The sequence below is a fragment of the Choloepus didactylus genome, chromosome 6 (assembly GCF_015220235.1).
Source record: "Choloepus didactylus isolate mChoDid1 chromosome 6, mChoDid1.pri, whole genome shotgun sequence".
In the NCBI taxonomy this organism is placed as follows: domain Eukaryota; kingdom Metazoa; phylum Chordata; class Mammalia; order Pilosa; family Megalonychidae; genus Choloepus; species Choloepus didactylus.
The window spans coordinates 113,799,178-113,814,575 of NC_051312.1; the positions used below are offsets into that span (position 1 = coordinate 113,799,178).

General features: G+C 34.1%; 1 long non-coding RNA gene across 1 annotated transcript in view; it reads left to right on the forward strand.

Annotated features, from left to right (window-relative positions):
* LOC119537787 overlaps positions 1–15,107 on the forward strand; it is a 56,322-nt gene extending 41,215 nt beyond the window's left edge. Inside the window, exon 6 of the long non-coding RNA XR_005217463.1 lies at positions 14,977–15,107. This is a non-coding gene — a long non-coding RNA (uncharacterized LOC119537787). The remainder of the gene's footprint in view (positions 1–14,976) is intronic.
* The last annotated feature ends 291 nt before the right edge of the window (positions 15,108–15,398 follow it).

A 15,398-nucleotide genomic window follows, 5' to 3' on the forward strand; every position in this document is an offset into this window, starting at 1 on the left:
AAGTGAAACTCCCCTGGCAAAAAAAAAAACAAAAAACAAAAAACAAAAAACAAAGTTAAAGCCATATCACTCATGAACATGGACAAACAGTTGCTTCATAAAATATTGGAAAATGTGGAATCCAGCAGTACATGAAAAGGATACTACATCAAGGCAAAGTGGCATTTATCCCAGGAATGCATGGTTGGTTCATTGTTTTCCCATCAATTAATGCGATTCAACCTATTGACAAATCAAAAAAGAAAAAATAAAGACAAAACATAAGATCATCTCAAAAGATGAAGCAAAATAATTTGAAATAATTCCACATTCATTTGTAATAAAATTTCTGAGTGAAGTATGAATAGAAGACAACTTTCTCAATTTGATAAAGGTATCTGCAAAACCTATGTTTAGCATCATATTAATGTTTATAGCCAGAATACTTTCTATCAAAGATCTAAACAGGGCAAACAAGGGAATCCAGTCTCACCACTTCTATTCAACATTGTCTGTATGTGGAATAAAAGAAGGAAAATTAATTCAGAACGTAAAAGAAAATATAAATCTGTCTTCATTAGCAGACATCCAGATGTGGCATATCAACGCACTGAAACAGTAGAGCTAGTGATGTGTTTTTTCATTGCCACTTAGTAATTAATATACAGCTGTTGCTTCCATGGAAATTATTAATGGTGTAACTCTTCAACTTTAAGGTTTATCAATACAACTAGTTTGAAATATATGAAACTCTACTTTGTCAACACATAGTAAAGGGCATCAAAATGTACGTATTAAATGGTGACATTTATTGTATGAAAATTATATATCAATAAATAAAAGGAAATGAATTAAAAATCATATATTTAAAGGTTAGGCTTTTGCCAGTTTAGTACTTAAAGCATTGAGAGCAAATATTTAAATACTTTTATAGAAATCTGTCAGTTTTGTGGCTTCCTAGGCATAAATCAAGTTAGGTGTCAAAATTATGTTGTGAGTGGCATGTTTCATGAGCTGCATGTTAGTCATAGCAGGGCAGTTTTACAATGTTTAAATTTTAAGGTAACTTACCAATTGTAGTCTCAAAGTGTATAAAAAACTCTTTGGAGTTCAGGGTTTTTGTAGAAGTATGTACTGCTGGTGTATATGCCTGAATACAAATCAATGTTTCTTTCATGGAGAAAGTTTTTCTCCTTCTTCCTACCCCTCTTCCCCGACCCCCCCCCCCACCAATAATAGTTAAATTGGATTGTGTTTAATAAAGTAATGAAGTATTTAAAGCCTAATGTTAATATGTTGTGATTTTATCATGTGAAAGCTAATCATAAACACTTGTGAAGGGACAGAGATAAAGTAGCTATTTAGGAGAAAATTTATGTTGAGTATTTTTCAACTTTGCAATGCATCTGCTGTGTTTATGCAAAATAAAACATAAAACTGTTTCTGATATTTTAATATATGAATTATGCAGCCAGATTTGCTTAATTCTCTGGTATTTTTTGTATTTTTAATGATTCCAATACTGCTATTCAAGTCAAGAAGGCAATATATTTTTTCCTATCAGCCTGTAGCACTCCCTTTAGTATTTCTTGTAGTGCCGGTCTCTTATTCACAAACTCTCTCAGTATCTGTTTGTCTGAAAATGTTTTAATCTCTCCCTCATTTTTGAAGGAAAGTTTTGCTGGATATAGAATTCTTGGTTGGCAGTTTTTCTCTTTCAGTATCTTAAATATATCATGCCACTGTCTTCTTGCCTCCATGGTTTCTGCAGAGAAATCTGTACATAGTCCTATTGACCTTCCCTTGTATGTGATGGATTGATTTTCTCTTGCTGCTTTCAGAATCCTCTCTTTGTCTTTGACATTGGACAATCTGACCAGTAAGTGTCTTGGAGTAGGTCTATTGGGCTCTATTCTATTTGGGGTATGTTGTACTTCTTGAATCTCTAACTTTCTGTCTTTTATAAGAGTTGGGAAATTTTCAGTGAATATGTCTTCTATTACTCTTTCTGCCCCTTTTCCCCTCTCTTCTCCTTCTGGGTTACCCATAACACGTATATTTGTGCGTTTCATGTTGTCACTCAGCTCCCTAAGACTCTGCTCATATTTTTCCATTTTTTTCACCATCTGTTCTTTTGTGTGTATGAATTCGAATGACCTGTCTTCCAGTTCACTGATCCTTTCTTCTGCCTGTTCAAATCTACTGTTGTATCCCTCCATTGTGTTTTTCATCTCCTCCATTGTGGCCTTCATTCCCATGAGTTTTGCCATTTGTTTTTTTAAGTTTATGAATTCTTCTTTATGGTCAGCCAGTGTCTTCTTTATATCCTTCAGCTCTTTTGCTATATCTTCCTTCATTTCATCAAATTTATTTAGCATTAGTTGCCTCCACTCCTGTGTCTCAGCTGAGCTATTAGTTTGTTCCTTTGGCTAGTCCATGTTTTCATGTTTCCTGGTATGGCTTGTTGTCTTAAGTTGTCTAGGCATCTGATTTTCTTGATTAGTTTATTTTGGAGCTTGTTTTCTGTCTTTTACCTAGTGGTTTTCTTGTTGGTTGGCTTTGTTCTCTGGCCTCTGTTATTCAGTTCAACTTATTCTAGACCTCTAACTTAGGTTCTATTTAGTTGATCAGAATTTTTCCCCTCTTGTTTTTTCTGTTTCTTGCTCTGCCTCTATGTAACCTTTTTGTGAGTGGGTCTCCTCAGATATGGTCGACCCTAGTCAGATTTTCCCAGTCTAGTGAGGCCCAGGTCTCATTGGTAGGGTATGGAGTTTTCCTGAGAATGAGACCCTCCTATGAGGCCTTTAGAATTGGTGCTTTTCCTCTTCTGTCCAGCAGGTGGCGCTGGCCAGCCCACAGCTCCCCCACCAGTGTAAGGAGGTATGTAGACTTTAGTTCTCCTGGTGACTCTGATCCTGTCAGGGGCGTGGCTGACTGAAGCCGGAATCTGAATTCCAGCCCCTGGGGTCTGAATTCCCAGAAGGAGGACTGCCAGTTGAGCTGGACCTCCCTCCACTCTCCCAATCCTCAGAACTCCAGTTGTCTCTCAGGGGCACTATTCCGTTCTCCCCTCTCCTCTTTGGGGCCTCTCCAGGTAGATTCCTTGGTCAGCCTGAGTTGCCAATTAAAGACGGGGGTGGAGGCCTTCAGTAGTGAATACGGAATTCAAAGACACTGTGGGTACTCTGTCTCGCCCAAGCCCAGCCTAGTCCCTCAACCTGGGCTTTCCGATAGAAAATAAGCACATATATTACTTTTAGATTTAAAAAAAAAAAAAAAAAAAGTAGAAAAGAAATCAAGAAAAAGAAAAAAGAAAAAAAAAAAAAAGTCTCTTTTAGAAGTCTTTCCCCAGCCTGGAAGTTTTGTCAGTGTCAGAATAGAGCATTTAAAGATATGCTTTGGGCTATTGTCTGATAATTACTCTCCAACCGCTTCAGTTCCACCCCTGCAGGGGGGGGGGGGGACTATTGAAATGCAAAAAGATAAGGGATCAGTGAGAAGCCAGAAGGGACAAAATGTAGGGGAAAAAAATGGCTTTTTTGGAGTCTGGGAATGGGTGCCCGCTTTTATGTGCCCCCACTTCTCGGAGCCCAGCCCTTCTTTAGCACCCCAGCTCCCAAAGTTAGTTAATTAATTTGTTAATTAATTCTGCAGTTGAGGCTGGTTTGAGCCTCCCTTCTTGCCCTCAGCAGATTGCTGTTTTTTGGTTTTTTTTCCCCCCCTTTCAGGAGCCGGCAGCAAGACAGTCTGTGAGGTCTGGGTGGGGAGGGGCGCCAGACCCCTGGTCTGGGGAACTTACAATGTTCGCTGCGATCTCAGCTTTTCCTCCAAGTCCAAACTTGTGTCCAGTGTGTGACTGGTTACTGGAGACCCCGAAAACACTGTTTCATATAGTTCTTGGGTAATTGCCAGCTGCTCTAGGGGAGAGATGAAATTCTGCTCCTCACCACTCTGCCATCTTGCTACGCCTCCGGCAATATATTTTTTAATGACAGATAAGATCCAAGGACAAAAGTAAAAGAAGTTGGAAGAACAGACTTTCTACAGATCATTATGATATATTCCATAATTTTAGCAATTATTGTCAAAGAATTAGGTGATAATCTATTAAAATTATCAATGAACAAATTTACAAATTTGATAAAATATTTTTTTCTTGTTTTCTATTAACAGAAAATTATGCATAGAAAATTTATGGATCAGGATCCATGTCTTTCATGGAAAAGGTTTAAATTTAAATATAAGCTTACAAGTTAAATTATTGGAGTTGGTTACTCACAAAGGTTTAAAGATTGATTTTGAAAATATAGTATAATTTGTTTCATTGTGAATAAATTACTTTAAAATCTCTTCTTACAGTCCCACCCATAAATGTGTGGGGATAGTTTCTCCTCTCTGAATGTTATTAAAACAAAACATAGAAATAGTTTAGATATCCATTATTCCCTGTGAATACCATTGTCATCAGTATATCCTAGATTAGGTAAGCAAAGAGCAAAAAATGAGCTTACTTATTACATTAAAATACTTTAAATATCAGTGTACACAATGCTTGTTCAATGTGCGCAGATACGTGTAATATGGGGAATCATTTCACTTAGAAATTTTCTTTAATTATAATTCCAGAACAACAAAATTTTTCAAGTATTATGGTTATTAGCTGCACCTTAAACATGCCTATTGTGTATTTACAATGAACAATGTTTATAGTTTTCTGTTATGTTTGCACTTGTATATATAGATGCATATTTATTAATTCAACCAATATTTATTATACTCCCACCAAGTGTCAGACATTCTTTTAGGTGTTTGGAATATAGCAACAAAAGAAAACCAAAATCCTATCTCTCTCTTGGACTTTATATTTGTATACTTCATATTTCTGAGAACAAAATATTTAGTAAAGTTGAACATGCACATATTAAATGACACACCAGTTCCATTCCTGGGGATATATACTCTTTGTAATATCACGTATACATGAAGATACATAAAAATATGTTTATATCCAAAAGTGGAAATAACCTAAAAGTTCATCAACAGAAGTAATGAATATAGTGTAATACTATACAGCACTAAAAAACAAAGTTTACATATATATATAAAAGGATCAATTTTATAAATAAAATGAGTGGCATGGAATTTAAGAAAAATGTATTTATGATGATATTTAGATATTTTAAAACATGCATAACTCTTAGGATATATATATAGGGAGTTAAAGTGTTTATAAATCCCTGGAAATGATAAACTTTTCTGGTTATTGTTTACTTCAGCAGGCAGAAGCAGTGATGAAGTTTGATAGCAAAGACTACAAAGGAGGCTCCAAGGATTTTAGTTATGTTTTAATCCTTAAATTGGCTACTGGTGATATGGGTGACCATTGTATTATTATTTATTTCTCTTTGTCAGTCTTAAGTATTTTACAGTAAATCAGAAAAAAAAAAAAAAAGACAATTAAGCAATGTTATATTGGCTTAATTGCCAGAGCCCATGGACTTACTCCAACAGAGCTCATTATCCTGTGTATTTAAGCAGATTATTTTGATAGTTGGATTTATGTATATATTTTATTTCCCCAAGTGTGGAATAACAGTGGTGGTGCAGTTCAGTTTTGGTGAGCACAAGGTCATGTTTATGGGCCTGCAAGTGTGTTGCTGAAATGGAGTTGAATAGGTTAAAGGAGAATAATCTTAGAAGGCCGGGTGAATTATTTGGGAGATACTGAAGTTATAACGAATGATAATAGAATTAAATACTACATGGTTTAGCTTGTTATTTTCTCTCTCTGTTTTCTCCTGCCCTCTTCTACCCCTACTTAATTATTTTTTTAGAAAGGTAAAAGAATACTAGGTTAGAAGAAAAATCATCCAATTTCTGAGCAGCCTCTAGAGGAGAGGAGTATCAAAGAATAGTTCTAAGGACAAAGCCAAGTTTTCACAAAGGTGACTAAAAAGCATTTAGTAAAAAAAGAGAGTGCTAGATTATTTGTTTACAGTAGCATAGAGTTTCAACAGGCATTGGAAAGTTCAGATGGGCAAAAAGAAATTGGGAGGACCTGTCAGAGAACTGAAGCACAAACAGAATCAAGATTAGAGACTTTTGGAAAAGATAGGTATAGTATGCAAAATATACACTTCAGAAACTTTAAATATACTGCCTTGTTTATAGTTTCTTAGGAAGTATGGAAGGCTTTGTTTCTTATGTAGAGAAAGGAAGATTGACTTAAAAATCGCTCGTAACCTCTATAGTCCCTGCTATGGCATCTTTCAAAACATATTATAATACATTGCATTATATTACATAATATTACATTACAATAATGTGTGATTGTGGAATGTTCTAGTAAAATACATTTGAAAAAACATGCTTAGTGCTGTTATAGAGCACTAACGTGTAAAAGTTACTTAAAAATCATAGTTTAAAAAAATGTCACAGGGTCATGACTCTATTCTAATATTTACCAATATTAATGCTATACTTTTTCCAAATAAAATAAAATCATCATTTGAGATCTTTCCAGGGATGTAAACCAAGATACAGACATCAATGTCTTGAATAAAAAGTTTTAACTTCAATATTCATTTATTCATTCATTCATTTTTGCAACAAATATTTACTGTCTACTCAGTGTGTGGTAATAAAATAAATATATTTCTAAACAGATTTAAACGTGTTTTAAAAAGAGGAGAAGATAGGAAACCAAATTATCAAATTCCTTAATATTTAAATCTATGAAATTTTAGATTTAATAGAAAGATGGGATTTTGTATTTATATTTATTTTTGTAACACCCTTCTGTGAAGTGTTTAAATCCGTTGCACTTAGGATGTATAAAAAGGATTTTTAGGTATGATCTCTTTAACACATTATAACAAGTCAGTGTTAAGAGAACTCTTTCTGTCATTGCCATACTGTTTCTGTCATCAACTTAGGCCCCACCAAAATGCTGAGCCAGTGCCCCCAATCCACCTCTATTCCATTCAAAAAGTATTAATCCAAGTTTGCTTTCTAGTGGGGGTAGTTCACATAAAATTCTTATTTCAATACTTTCAGAATAATCTGGCATCTTTATTCCTTATTCATTATATGTCATGCACTTTGTTTTCTGACATTCATCTTAGTCTCTTTTGGCTGTAGTAAATCTATTTTAAAATTACATTGCACATTCATTGGGGTCAGATGTCTTTGGCAGACAAGTTTCCCCTGGTTTATAAAACTCACAAAATGATTTTAACATGATTTTTCTTTATGATCCTTCAACAAGATCTGTCACAGATTGTGCTATAACCTTATTTTTTCATTGCAGTTTCAGAATTTATTTTAAACTCACTTTAGATTTATCAAGAGTTGTAAATAAATTGGCGTGAATAGTCATACCAGGGTGTGTGGCCAAATATAAAAATAGCACTAGCTCTTGCTTCATAGAGAATTATTTTCTTGACCACATGGAATGTATTATGTACACTAAGGCACACACATACACACAGAATGTATCTGCTATCTGCTGCCCTATAAAATGGAGTTTTTATTATGTACATCCACTCATACCATAGATACAATCATGAATGCCTCCTAAGTAACATTTATAACTACTCTTGGACTCTAAAATTAAGATGATACCACACTGTTCAACTTCAAGTTATTGGTCATGACCTATTAGAATGATCTGATAGTTTTCTAATTATAAATTTTGGGAGATAAAATCAATCTATCTCTGATACAACTAATTTTAAAGAGTAAACTAGCAGTTACTTTTAACTTGAGATACAGAATCATGAATTACCAAAAACTATCAGTTTATTCTCATGAAAGAATTGAGCATTCCCTTACAACTTCAATTTGGAGATAATGCATTTCTGGTTTATCTGATTTTAAAAAAGTGCTAGCTGGAATGCTTTTTCTCCCATAACGAAAGTAAGAAAGCATTGCGTTTAGATTTACATTAAAATAGACTTGTGGGATACTCACCTTCGTTCATGGAAAACATCTTTATAAATTGTTTTCATATTTAATTATTCCTTCTACTAATATTTTCTTAGCACTTTTTAAAAAATTGAAACTAACTCAATTCCCTTTTTAAAGTTAGATTCATTCTAAAGATACAGTGTTGGTAAAATCATGATTTTCCTATGTTAATTATATTTATTTTAACATGCACTAAAATAGATATATCATTATTGCGGATTTTAAAAATACTCATCTGTATATTCCATAAAAATCATTTCACATACCACCATTGATTCATATATTTAAGAGAATGTAAGAACAGATTGTTCTTCTTGCCGTAGAATTGTTTCTTGTGGACCAAACTTGAGAATAATGAGGTTTTAAATGACTCCATTTATAGATAGAGATGTACTAGGAGCTGCAAAAAGTTGGTATCAGTGCATAACTTTATGTTTATCTATAATTGACTGTATAATGTCTGATAACCCCAAATATCACTAAAGCAGAAGCTTGAAAAGGAATCATGAGTTATGGCCCAGAATTAGGTATTCTAGCTCCACCCACCCACTCTGTCTCTCTCAGACTATAGACAAAGTAGGGAGGCTTCAAGAGACAATTTGTAAAGATCGTCAATGACAGCAAAAATTAAATATTGGCATATTTTACCCAGCTGGAATTTTTTTTCTGTACTTGGATAGCAGATCTAATCTCTCTTTGAACACACAGTAGAAGACATTTTTATAAATGGAGGGAAGGTTGGCAGTGGGGCAGCCTATAAAAACACCTATTCATATGAAAAGGATGTGAGAATTTTCTTGTGTTACTTTTCCACTTGGGCTTGAGTTCTCTTGCAGGCTCCTGGACACAGAGATCACAGAAAAGAGGGTACTGCCAGAGTCAGGATTTAATAGGTGCTGGAAGGGTTTGACATAGAGCTGGAACTTCTACAAAATCCTGCAAAGGACTCACAACTGCTCCTTCAAAGAGAACACGCGTTTCTGTGTCTGCTACCTGTGGTACATGAATGACCCAGTCCACATTAACCAAAGAAATCACACAATCAACTTAATTGTTTGTAAAAGACCCATTCTCTTCCTCACTTCTGCTTCTAGGCTTCCAGTACAAGAGACATTAGGGCTTAAAAATGTATAGGTTGTTGTGGTAGGTTGAATTATGTTCTTAATATTAATCTGCATTCCTGTGCATGTGACTCTAGTCAACAAGAACTAGGACCTCTTGAAGATGTTGTTTTTGGCTAAGGTGTGGCCCAAATGATTGAAGGCAGTAATCTGAATTACTGGAGTCCTTTATAAGCAGAATAAATTCAGACATAGTCAGAAAAATCTCAGGGGAGGGACAAGAAGCTAGAAGTCAATGGAAGAAAGGAGAGGACATTGCCATGTGACAAGTGATGTGAGGCAGGGATACAAGCCAAGGAACTCCAAGGATGCCAGGAGCCAGTACCAGAGGAGAAAGCATCGCCTTGCTGATGTCTCAATTTTGGACATCCCCTAACTCAAAACTGTGCGACAATAAAGTCCTGTGGTGTGCCAGTTTGGATATATTATGTCCCCTCAAAAGCCATATTCCTTAATGCAATCTTGTGGGGTCAGTGTTTCCATGGAAATGTGACTCAATCAACTGTGGGGTAAACATTGATTAAATTATTTCTGTGGAGATATGGACCCCACCCATTCAGGATGGATCTTGATTTAATCACTGGAGTCCTATAAAAGAGCTCACAAACAGAAAGAGCTCAGAGCAGTCGAGAGGGACATTTTGGAGAGAAGCTAAGAGCTGATACTGAGGCTGACACTTGGAGATGCTTGGAGACCTTTGGAGATGCTAGCCCAGAGTTTGCTCTGGAGAAGCTAGCAGGGGATCCCACTGCTTAGATGTACAAGAACTGAAGAAGTGAAGAGAGAACCAGAGACATTTTGGAGAAAGCCCTTTTGAAATGCAGTCTGGGAGCAAAGGAACAGCAGATGCCAGCCATGTGCCTTCCCAGCTGACAGAGGTGTTCCAGATGCCATTGGCCATTCTTCAGTGAATGTATCATCTTGTTGGTGCCTTAGTTTGGACACTTTTATGGCCTCAGAACTGTAAATTTGTAACTTAACAAATCCTCTTTATAAAAGCCAATCCATTTCTGATATTTTGCATAATGGTATCTTTAGCAAACCGGAACACATGGCTTAAGCCAGAACCAATTTTTGTGGTTTTTATCACAGCAGCCTGGCAAAATTAAGACAGTGGTGTTAAACCGGAACATATCAAGAACTCCAACTCCATTCCAAGGATGGGGAGAAGACCACAGCATCCTCCCAGGTTCAGGTTCTTGAAGAAACAAATTGTTATAGCAGTGGGGTAGGGGAAATTATTGAGTATCAGATATGAGTTTGTAGTTTAAACTGGATGAACATTAAATAAATGAAAATGATGTGAAGTTATAGAATATACCTAGGATTTGCTGCCCAGTGAGGAAAAGATAGGTTGGCATGATACAGTTGAGGAAAATAAAATTCCTTTAAACCAGTTAAGAGAATAAAGGAGAAGACATATGTATTTATATTGTCTGTTGTAATTATTAGTTACCTTTACCTTTACTGACTTCCTGTGGATTCAAATTATTGTCTGGTGTCACTTCCAATCTCAAGGACTTTTTTTTTTTTTTTTTTTTTTTTTTTAGTATTTCTTGTAAGGCAGATCTGCTAACAACAAATTCTCTCAGTTTTTGTTAATGTTATTTCTGCATTTTTTTATGTTAGTTTTGTGGGATATAAGCTTCTTAGATGAGAAGTTTTTTTGTTTTGTTTTATTTTTCTTTTTCTTTCAGGACTATGATTATATCTTCCACTCTACTGTTCTCCATGGTTTCTGATAAGAAGTCAGCTTTTAATGTCACTGGGGTTCCTTTCAATGTGACAAGTAATTTTTACATTTTTTTTTTTAAATTTTTCTCTTTGTGTTTAGCTTTCAGTGTATTTTTAATGATATATGTGGGTGTGGATCTCTTTTTTTTTATCCTACGTGGAGTTTGATGAGCTTCTTGGATGTATAGATTATTGTTTTTCATCAAGTTTGGGGAATTTTTCAGCCATTTTTCCACTAATTTTTTTTCTACTCCTTTTGCTTTTTCCTTTCTTTCTTGTACCTGCATTACATGTATATTGGTTTGCTTAGCTATTTCTCACGCTTATCTGAGGGTCTTATAATTTTTCTTTATTTTCTTTTCTGTCTGTTCTTTAGATTGTATAATATCTATAAGTCTGTCTTAAAAATTGCATATTATTTCTGCTAGTTTAAATCCATTGTTGAGTCCCTCTACTGAATTTTTATCTCAGCTTTTCTATTTTCAACTCCAGAATTTCCATCTGGAATCTTTTAAAAACTAATTGTTGTCTCTTTTATGATATGCTCTGTTTGATGAAACTTTGTTATTGTCTTTGCTTCTTTAATCATGGCTACCTTTAGTTATTTGTCTCTCGAATGTATGTCCACTTTTAAAAATCTAAAGTTTTTCAGTAAATAAATTCTTTTTTCGCTCTCCTTATTGGTCATCTATCTTGCCAGTGAATGCAGGTGAGATTTCTTTAAAGAGTGAAATTGATGAGATTTATATGTAACTGGACCAAATGTGTTAAGGATATCCCCAACACATGGCAATACTATTTTGACATAAGCTTTAGGGTGTAGCTGTGTAAAGCAATATGTTTTTGAAGAAAATGATTATTTAGTGTCATGATACCAGAGAGAAAATGGTCTTAAAACATACAGAAGCCACTAGCTCCATAATAAGCAGCCCTATTAACTAAATAGTGCACACTAAAGTTTTTTTCTATAAAAGCAGATGATGAAGTCCACAAATATAAGCTATGTTTAATTTTCATTGAGGCGTTACTAATGTAAATGAATGGTAATGCCAGATGCAGCTATGCAAAGCAGAGACAAATGTTAATAGGCTATTTTATTACAAAATTAATAACTTTATTCATAATGGACATAATGTATAGACATGATTATAAGTTTCTCTGATAATGTTCTGTGAATTCTGGAAGCATGGTTCTGTATGTGTGTATGTACAGGCGCATAATGTATTTATGAATACACTGTGCCCTATCTTTGTTCCATTTCAGTATAGCTAAGTAAGTTGTTTTCTCCTAGTATAAATACTGTGCCATAAGAAAAAGTTTCCTCATAATTCACACTGAAAATTTCATCATAAAATATTTCTTATATTTTTAGTAATAGTCCTTTATACAATACAATATCTGTGAATCTAGGTAAAAAATTCAGTGCATTAAATATGTGTTCCATGCTTGGTTTCAAAAATATTCTGTGTTCACCTCTACCCATCTTAATGGGCAAAATACATGAAGAACAAATTGCCTTATATAAATTGACAGAAATATTTTATGAATTTAATTTAATTGCAATCATGTTCTTTTTGAGAAAGAACAGTCATGCAAAATGGAGGGGAAGGAAGTGTTTTTTAATTGTCAAAATTAAATTTCCAGACATCGATTCTTTGCTTTGGAGTAGATTAACTTCTAAAAGTTTTATCAGAATTATACAAAGTATCTTCTCTGACCACAATGGTATGAAGTTTGAAATCAATAATTGGTGGAGAAATGGAAGATCTTCAGATATATGGAAGTTAAATAACACACTCTTGAACAATCAATGGGTCAAAGAATAATTCACAAGGGAAATAAATATCTGGAGATGAATGAAAACGAGAATACAACATAGTGAATGTACTTAAAGGGGAGATTTTTGTCTGTATTTGTGTTATTAGAATAAAATTTTTTTTAAAATTTATGGAACTTCACAAAACAGTGAACCCTAAGTTCAACAATGGACTATAGTTCTTAGTACAGTTATAAAATAGTATTTTCACCAGTTGTAACAAATGTACCAGACCAATGCATGGTCTTAATAGTAAGGTGGTATACTGGCCTCCTGTATTATATACATGATTGTTCTGTAAACCTAACTTCCCCAATTAAAAAAAGATAAATAAAAAAAAGACTAATCCAAGTGGATGAAAAATTATAGTAAAACAACTTGAGTGAAATTGTCTTCTTATTTTATTGAGATATCTAAAGATTAAAATATAATAAATTGTAGTAAAATTAATAAAATATAATAATAATATAAAATGGTAAAGTCAGCCACGTTTAGTATATACAACAAAATCATTAAGTGGAAAAAAGACTAACAGTTGAATAAATGTCTTAAATTATTTTTAAAATTTTACTTCTATCATAAAGAATTCTACAAATGTTATAATATAGTTATCCATGATGGACAGAGAGGCAAATAAATAATTTTGTTCACCCTTCAAAAAGAAAAAAAATAGCTTGTGGGAGGTAGTGAAAGCAGTGCTGAAAGGGAAATTTATAGCCCTAAATGCTTTTATTAAAAAAAGAAGACAGGGCTTATATATATATATATATATACACAAAAAAAAAAAACAAAAAAAACAAAAAAAACAAAACCTAACCATACACCTGGGAAAAGAATAGCCCACTAAATCCAAAGTGAGCAGAAGGAAGGAAATAACAAGAATAGAGCAGAAAAAAATGAAATAGAGAATAAAAACACTAAAGAGGGAATTAATAAAATCAAAAGTTGGTTCTTTGGAAAGATCAATAAAAGTGACAAACCTTTAGCTAGACTGAAGGAAAAAAATAGGACAAAAATATTTAAAATCAGAAATGAAGGAGAGGCCATTACTACTGACCCCATAGAAATAAAAAGGATCATAAGCGGATACTGTGAACAACAGTATGTACCAATTAGACAACCTAGCTGAAATGAACAAGTTCCTAGAAACACACAAATAACCTTCACTGACTCTAGAATGAATAGAAAATCTCAGCAGACCAATTACAAGTAAAGATATTTAATCAGTCCTCAAAAACCTCCCAAAAAAGAAAAGTCCAGGATCAGGTGGCTTCAAAGCTGAATTCTACCACATTCCAAGAAGAAACACCAATCCTGTTCAAATGCTTCCAAAAAAATTGAACTGGAAGAAACACTATCTGATTCATTCCATGAAACCAACATCACCCTCATACCAAAGCCAGATAAAGATACCACAAAGAAATTACAGACCAATATCCCTTATGAATATAGATGCAAAATTTCCTCAAGAAAATACTAGCAAACCACATCTAACACCACATTAAAAAAATTATATATCATGATGAAATAGGATTTATCCCAGGTGTAGAATGACTGCTCAACATAAAATCAATTAATGTAATACACCGCATTAACAGAGTGAAGAGAAAAAATATATGATCATCTCATTTGATGTGGAAAAGTCATTTGACCAAACCTAGAACCTCATCTTGATAAAAACAAATAGAAAAACAGGAATAGAAGGAAACTTCCTCGCATCATAAAGGGCATACACAAATAACATCCTATTTAATGGTAAAAGACTGAAAGCTTTCCCTGTATGATCTGGAACAAGAAAAGTATGTACATTGTCATCACCATTATTCAACATTGTACTGGAAGTTCTAGCTAGAGCAATTAGGTAAGAAAAAGTAATAAAAGGCATCCAAATTGGAAAAGACAAAGTAAAACTTTCATGATTTGCAAATGACATGATTGTATATATCTACAACAAAGCTGCTAGAGCTAATTAACAAATTCAGGAAAGTGGTGGGATACAAGATCAACACTCAAAAATCAGTAGTGTTTCTATACATTAGTAATGAACAATCTGAGGAGGGAATTAAGAAAAAAAGTCCACTTGGAATTGCAACTGAAAGAATCAAATTTGTAGGAATAAATTTAACCAAGGGTGTAAAGACGTATACAGAAAACTACAAATCATTGTTTAAAGGAATCAAAGAAGACCTAAATAAATAAAAGGCTACTCCATGCTCATGGATTAGAAGACTAAATATTGTCAAGATGTTAATTAAACCAAAGGTTATTTACAGATTCAATGCAATCACCATTAAAATTCCAATAATCTTCTTTCCAGAAATGGAAAATTCAATCAATTTTTTTTTTTTTTTTTGGCAGAGTAAGGGGCCCTGATTAGCGAAAACCATCTCATCAAAGAAGAGTGAAGTTGGAGGACTCACGCATTCCCAGTTTTAAAACTTACTACAAAGCTACAGTGGTCAAAACAGCATGGTACAAGGGTGTGTGTGTGTGTGTGCGCGCGCGCGTGCGCATGCCTGTGTGTGTGTTTGTGTTTGTGTGTGTACCAATACAATAAAATTGAGAGTTCAGAAATAGACCCTCACATCTATGACCAATTGATTTTTCTGCCAAGTACACTCAATTAGGAAAGAATAGTCTTTTCAACAAGTGGTGCAAGTGAAACTGGATATCCATATGCAACAGAATGAAGAGCACCCCTTTCTTACACTGTATTCGAAATTTAACTCAATGGATCATCCCATTGCCACTTAGCCTGACCTTGAAAACATTCTTTCCTT